Source organism: Cynara cardunculus, unplaced genomic scaffold, assembly GCF_001531365.2.
Source record: "Cynara cardunculus var. scolymus isolate 2C unplaced genomic scaffold, CcrdV1 Un_Scaffold_1677, whole genome shotgun sequence".
In the NCBI taxonomy this organism is placed as follows: Eukaryota; Viridiplantae; Streptophyta; class Magnoliopsida; order Asterales; family Asteraceae; genus Cynara; species Cynara cardunculus.
Window position 1 is genome coordinate 40,921 of NW_020200834.1, and position 7,737 is coordinate 48,657.

General features: G+C 33.6%; 1 pseudogene; it reads right to left on the reverse strand.

Moving 5' to 3' along the window:
• LOC112502624 overlaps positions 1–7,461 on the reverse strand; it is a 36,550-nt pseudogene extending 29,089 nt beyond the window's left edge.
• Positions 7,462–7,737: the final 276 nt, after the last annotated feature.

Consider the following 7,737-nt stretch of genomic DNA (forward strand, 5'->3'; position numbering starts at 1 on the left):
ATCTTATCTATTTATGAACATCAAGCTTGTTCTTCAATTGCATCTTGATCAGTTTCAAAGTACCATCAGAAAACTTGCTATCTCTTTGAACCTCAAGAAGCTTCTCTCACCTTTTCCATTCATGTACACTACACTGAACTCAAGTTCTTCCAACATCATGTAAAGAGGAAAGTTCTCAACATCTGACAAAGTTCRATTTGGCTTTAATAAGTTAACTTTTCTTTGATTGCTCTCTATTCCATTTATAAGTCGGAGATGTAAGAATACTTCACTTGTCTATTTAGAAATTTGATCACAACATTTAGAGAAAGGGTAACATTTTCTAGTCTGATTCTTCTCCGTCGCAGTTCAAAGTACATGAATTCCAAATTTTTTAAGTTTAACAAATGAAAGTTGGCTTCAGAAAACCTCCATATTCTTCCATATTGTCTTGTAACATGGAAGACATGATACTATACATGAACTAACCTCTTTGTGTAAACTTGTATGATAGACACCACCTTGTGTTTTGACTTTACAACACTTTTAGTTTGAACATGGGATCTCATYGTGTAAACGTATTCAGTTTTTYGATCCTTGTTGAATTCAGTGATACCTAATACTTTCACAATGTCTAACTCCTTGATGYTTCTAACAAAAGTTTTCTTCTCAKAGTCTTATAGAAAAKCAACCATGATTCTAGAAYGCTCCCATCTTTCAGTTTGCTCTGATTGTGTTGGTGCACTTTTAGTTATGTCATGTTGCTCCCTTTGATGTGCAGAAGGTTTAGGTTGATGTTGTTCTCTATCWGGTGACTCTAGAATTTCTTCATTTAATTGATTGATCATGTTGAAGTCTCCCTCTTCTTCAAACTCAKTTTTAGAAAAAGTAAAGAAGTCTTWTATCTCATTCTTGACTTGTAAYATARKAGATTCTGACTCTTYTGCATATGATTCTATATCAATGATGTTAATTAGTAATTTTTCTGCTAGGATCTCTTCTTCTGTCCTTKTATYTGCAACCTCAGGCTTTTCAACYGTCTCTAAAATCAAGTTTGTTACAAATTMAACATCATTAGATTGTGTTCCTCCTTCAGATTTCTGAATCTCTTTRGTATTTTCATTCTTAACATTAACTTCAATARACTGACCTCTAGTACTCGTCCCTTTAGATAACCTCTTGTACTTCTTCTCCCCCCTCATGATTATCTTGATCATCAGGATCATCGTGTCTTCTCTTTAAAGTGCTAGCCTGAGTTCTACAASTATTCTCCAGGGTTTGAACCCTTTTAGATAAAATTGATAGTGTCTTCTAAAGAGAATCTGAAGTTGATATGATAAGATCTATAACACTCGAGAAACTCCTTYTGACCTCATCTTTAAACAGTAGGAATTTTGTTTTGGTTAAAACATCTTTGAACATAATTTCTTCCTCGTAACATGTGCATAATCTTTTCATGTCTATGCATCATGTCTTTCTCTTCTCTTCTTGTCTTTGATATGTCATCAYCAAATCAACAGGTGACCCAACAATACATATCATTCATCACGATTATACTACAGTTTCAACTCTACATAATCTAGTTTTTTTTTCTTTATTGGTTTCTCTATTCGTCTTGATAGGTTTCCCAATCCATCTCGGAGCTAAAAGTGGTAGGTTTTGGTTTTGGTTTTATACAAATACACAATAAATTAATCGATGGGTTCTCAATCGACCTCGATGAAAAATGAATGGTAGTATTATAATGTTGCTATTTAGTCGTCCCATCGTTGTTCCACCTTTTTTTGTGGAACAATATTTTCAAGTTTTGTCCCATGAAAACTCATTTTGTCTCATGTTGTCTCATTTCATTTTGTTCTATGACACACCAAACATAGGATTGTTTTTCTTGTCCCGTCTCATCTCACTCAATCTATGTAACAAACACCCTTATAATACATTTCACAAAGTCTACCAATCGACCAAATCATCTAGATTTAATTTCGTTTTCTAGCCTCAAGTAACTTTACTAATAAAGAAAAAGTCTTGAGTTAATTCTTACTTCCTCCGTCCCAATATATATATATATATATATATATATTATTTTAATTGTCAAAAAAATAAATGTCGACTTTAAATACTCAAAGTCTAATTTCCCATTCTATTTCTATCTTTATTTATGAAATAAAGAAAACTTCTCTCTTTATAATTAACAATAAAATTATCATTATCTTGCTTAAAAAATTAAATAATGAAAGTTTCCCTTATGGATATTCGTTTTGGAAAGGAAAGAGTATTTGTTAGTATAGGTTTAGACGTAGACGTAGACGTAGACGTAGACGTAGACGTAGACTAGACTCAATTTTCAAAAGTCAATTTACAACACTAAAGATTCTTGGCCTCTCATAATTATACATCTCATTGCTCTTATGGTCAACTTTTCTTTTCTAGTCTTTCAAGCAAGTGAAGTGGGAGACTTAGACTGTCACCAACTTTCTTCAACATATTCAAACTTTTCGATAATTTTTATTGCAAAAAATATTCAGATAATTTGTCATATTTTTTCAACACTATTTTTTTAATTTTACGTATACGTCACTTCACAACCGTTTAAAACATTCATTTTTATACRTTATTAAATATCGGAAGAAATCTATTATCTTAATGAATGATACTAACTTAATTGATTAAATACAAACCGATTAAAGACTAACTTATTTGAAAASTATGCATTCCTATATTGTGCATTCATGTCCATTTGTACAGAGGAAAAAACCAAATAAAAACTATAAAACTGTTAAGAATTGTGAGAATAATTTCATCTGTTCAGTAAGTTTCGTTTTAGATTAAGATTCAATGTCGTATTGATTTTCAAATATAAATTACGCAATTTTTTTTATTAATTAAAGAYGATTCTTGATATAATTTACTTGGGGCTCATTTGTTGTTGTGAAGTCTCTTACAAYGGTGAATGAGCAGCATAATTTGAACAAGTTTTTCTCAATCCATCGAAATACTAACTTAAGATAAATTGTGCACTAAAAACACAYAATTCRAAGCTAYGGGGATAAAAKAGTYTGGGAACCCTAGGAGAGCTGCCGGCATTCAATTATACAGAAAAAAAATTCCTCATCTATGATTGAGTTGYGAAMATTTCTGGATAGGYATCCTACATCKGAACCGRGCCTTGTATAGACCGTCCGTCACAGTATGGGAGTTGGCCATGYCCGAAGTCGTCTCAYTATTTCTTAGATTCCTGGACCCTATCATTTATTCCTTTGGAGCTARTTCAACTTGTAAAATATTGGTTAGATCTCAGAACTCCTCTCTATAAATAGTCATTAGTTCAAGTCTACACTACAACATAATTGGGTTTATAGGACACCACCAATCAWTAAGCGTCCTAATAAACCACTTTATAGGATATAATTTATAGGACCAAAAGATAAAACGTCAATCTAAAGACATTGTAATAAGTTTATAGGACGTTTTTTAGACGTCTTAACAAGTTTTTTATGACACTTTTTTTTAATACAAAGTGTTACATTAACTATTTTATTTTGAGAAAAATGTCCCATAAACCCATCTTTTTATAGGTCACTTGTGTTTATAGGACATTTTTTTTTCAAACAATGTCYTATAAAATAGATAATATGGTGGTTTTTTATGTAAGTTTCCTAAAACCTTGTTACGACGTCAAAAATAWTCTTATAAACTTATTACAACGCATTTAAATAAAACGCTTTAGTTTTTGGTTATGTTTTTGATTTTTGCATATGCTGTAGTTTTTGGATATGTTTTTGGTTCTTGGTTTTGKCTTAGTCTCCATATTTTGATGTAAGCGTAGTATTATGATGTTATTTAGTCCCATCGTTGTTCCATCAAAACAATTTTCAAGTTTTGTTCTATGGAAACTCATTTTTGTCTCATTTTGTTTCATCTCAATTTGTCCCATAACACACCAAACATGGGACTGTTTTTCTTGTCCCGTCTCATCTCACTCAGTCTGTGTACTAAACAAACCCTTATAACACATTTCACGAAGTCTACCATTCGACCAAATCATCTASAYTTTMTTCTCGTTTTTTGGCCTCAAGTAACTTTACTAATAAATAAAAAGCTTTGAGTTAATTCTTACTTCCTCTGTCCCAAAATAAATATACATATTATATATTATTATTTTAATTTGTCAAAAAATAAATGTCCACTCTCAATACTAAAAGTCTAATTTCTCAATCTATCTTTATTTATGAGATGAAGAAAATTTCAGTCTTTATGATCAACAATAAAATTGTCATTATTAAAGAAAAATTGCATCAAAATGGAACCAACTTTCATCTGATTTCTATTTTGGGGAACCAACTTTCAAAATCATCACTTAAGGGTCTCTATCAAACATTCTGTTTATTTAGGGGTCTGGTTAATATGTTGACCTATTAATGCTGACATCATCCAAATCTTTTGTCAACTAAGATATTTCACATTATTATTATGATTATAAATATAAATATAAAATGGTGACATACCATATTAAAATTTTATTTTAAAACTAATATTCCACGTCATATTTTAAAATTGCAAAATAATTATAGAAAATTAACTAAAATTTGCTTTTTTTCCTCAAATATTAATGCGTTAAAATCTATTTTTCATTCCAAATCTCGTTTTTCAAATATAAAAAATTCAAATATCAAATTAAAAAAAATTCTAAACAAATCCAAATTACCAAAATAAAATTTGGTTTTCACTAATGCAACAAAAAATTTAATTTAGTAGAAAAAATTAATTAATGCAATAAAAAAATATTAAATATCAAATCCAAGATTTTTATATCTAACCAATCCGTATCAATTTTAAAGTTTAAATCAATTTTGACAAATTAAACCAAAATAAAAGTTTGTTCATAATGTTCAAATCATCAAGATTATAATAAAGTCGATGACAAGACATTGTTATAAAGAAATGGTTGAAAATCTTCAATCTTTGACTGCTTGAATCATCCTTATTAAACTTAACTGTCAACTCTAAATTATGGAACTGATCGAACTTCATCAAAAATGTGTGCATCACTTATAACTACTTGCCCTATGTAAACATATGCAAGTTATGGCAAATATGTAAGTTATATGCAAATATGCAAACAAAGYGTGATTATACATATTGAATTCATTCCATCATTCAGTTCCCGGAGGATTCCCTTCCGGTCCGTTATCTCGGTGTCTCCCTTATCACGACTCTTCTTTATCACAATGACTGTAAGGGTCTCGTCGATAAAGTTAAATCCAGACTGAATGACTGGAAAAACAAGTCTCTCTCCTTTGTCGGTAGGTTATAGCTCATTCTCTTGGTCCCATCTTCCATGCAAATCTACTGCCCCTCGATCTTCATTCTCCCTGTTTCCAATTCTAAATAGATTAAGCAGCTCATATGGGTTCCCTGTGGTGCCATGGTGAGCTTAAAAGAGAGAAAACAAAGGTCTCCTGAAAGACCGTCTGCCTTCCTAAGTTTCAAGGCGGGCTTGGTATTAAGAACCTTATCAGCTGGAATCTTGCCCTTATGGCCTCCCACACTTGGGGAATCCTAACGAATAAAGACTCTCTATGGGTTAAATGGATCCAATCCTATAGGCTTAAATATCGAAAATTCCGGGATGCCCCGATCCACAGCGATGTTGGTTGGGGTTGGAGAAAGATCCTGGGCATGCGGGATAAGATACGAGACTTCATTGTCTCCTAGATTGGCGATGACGCTTCCACGTCTGCCTGGTATGAAAACTAGCATTCTGCTGGCCCCCTCTGCCGACATATCTCTCCCTATAATATCCTCAACGCTAACCTCTCCCTTAATGCTTGCGTTAAGAACATTATCTATCAGGGAATTTGGACTTTCCCACACTTGTGGGATAGTCCCAAACCCTTTTTTCATGATTCTTCCCCTCCTGTCCTTTCCTTTCCTTTCATGTCCTTTCCCCTTATGTCCCTGATAAACTCCTTTGGAGATAAAGGGATAGTCGTCTCACTTCTTTCTCTGTCCATGAGGTCTGGCTCTCCATTCACAATGAGCCGGATGTCGGGTGGCATCATATGGTCTGGTTTTCTCAAAAYATCCCCATACATGCTTTCGTTCTTTAGGTTTCCCTCAAGCAGCGTCTAAAGACCCATGATAAGCTTCGGTTATAGGATGTGTATTCTAACATGTCTAGTACTTTCTGTCTTAACAGGCCTRATTCTCATCAGCATCTATATTTTGAGTGCCCTTTTCCTAATTAGGTTAAGAATGGCCTTAAGCCAAAACTGAACCCTATTATTCTGGATAACTGGACTGATATTATCAGTATGTTTCAGCAAGCCACAAAGGGAAGACGTTTGGTCTATCGTTCGACGTTTAGTGCTTGCTGGAACTGTCTACCACCTCTAGTAGGAAAGGAATAATCACATATTCAAGAATAAGAAAAGATCCTCTGACATGATGGTGAAGACCATCTCTGATGATGTCTGGTCCAGGCTAATTGTCCTTACCATGAAGCCTTCCCCTAACATTACCCGTGCTAAGCTTGTTTGGAATCTTTCCTAATGGTTGGTTCCTTTCCTCCCCCCCTTCCTCTTTCTTTCTTCTCCTATCCTTTTCTGAGCTTTGCTCTTTTCTGGTGATTGCTTCGGTTTAGCTTCCTCCAAAAAKCTATCCTTGGTTTTGCTTCCTGTTTTTATAAAAAAGTTTAAAAAATCCAAAAAATTTGTCTTTACTTTCTTTTTTTTCTTGATTGGAGGGGCCGCCCCCTCTATATCGAAAAAAAAAAAATATAACTTCCCAATAGTAATTGGTATACTCGCCTCAAAACTAACCTGTGAACTCTGCAAAATAAACATACTTTTAGCTACAATATTTTATATATATATATATATATATTCATTCAAACACAATATGAATCACAATTATTATACTTACTACTATAATCGTATCTCGTGAACTCATACCTCTTGAACCCCTTCTTCTTATATTCCTTCCAATAACCAAATCCTCCTCTTCTATGTTGTTTTTTCTCAGTCTACCAACTGGATTTTTTGGCTGAATCGGTGCATCTTTCTTTTTATTTTTACAACTCGTAGAGTTTTGTCCTACCTCTAAACAGATTCTGCAAGTTATCTTTCTCCCTGATTTGGCTACAACTTCATGGTCATATGCATTTCTTCTAGTGTGACCATTTTCTTCACTTGCATCTTTCCTTCTGGCTATTGTAGGCTTGCCAGACATGCGTCTAGACTTTGGGGGCAAAAGTTTGGCAAAATCTGTCCTTAGCCAAAGTTTGATCTCATTCAAAAGGTTGATCCTGTGATTATATGTATTACTKAACTTTATTTTTKAGAACAAGGGAGTCACAAACTTAGCTGGATCTTGTTGAATGAAGTATATGCCTACAACAGCATGCAGACAAGGAATTCCAAGAATAAGCACATTGCAACTAAAATCCCCGTCAAACATAAACATGCTTAAAGATCCAAACATTATTWAAAAAGGATRAAMAAAACCACCAAAAAAAGTAAGAATTACCATAAATCCAGGCRTAGTTGTTTTCTTCTATTAGAGACTAATGGATTAAGATTTGCATGATGAAAGAATTGACAGGAGAGGATTCATRCCTTGTGAACGTCGTTGGTGTCGGCATCGACCWGAGAGGCAACCGGAAGATATGAACAACGATGTCTAGGGCAGCGATGGCCAGGACTGAAGGCATGAATGTCGGAGGAGAGAGTCAAGACGATCATGATACAATAACTGGAC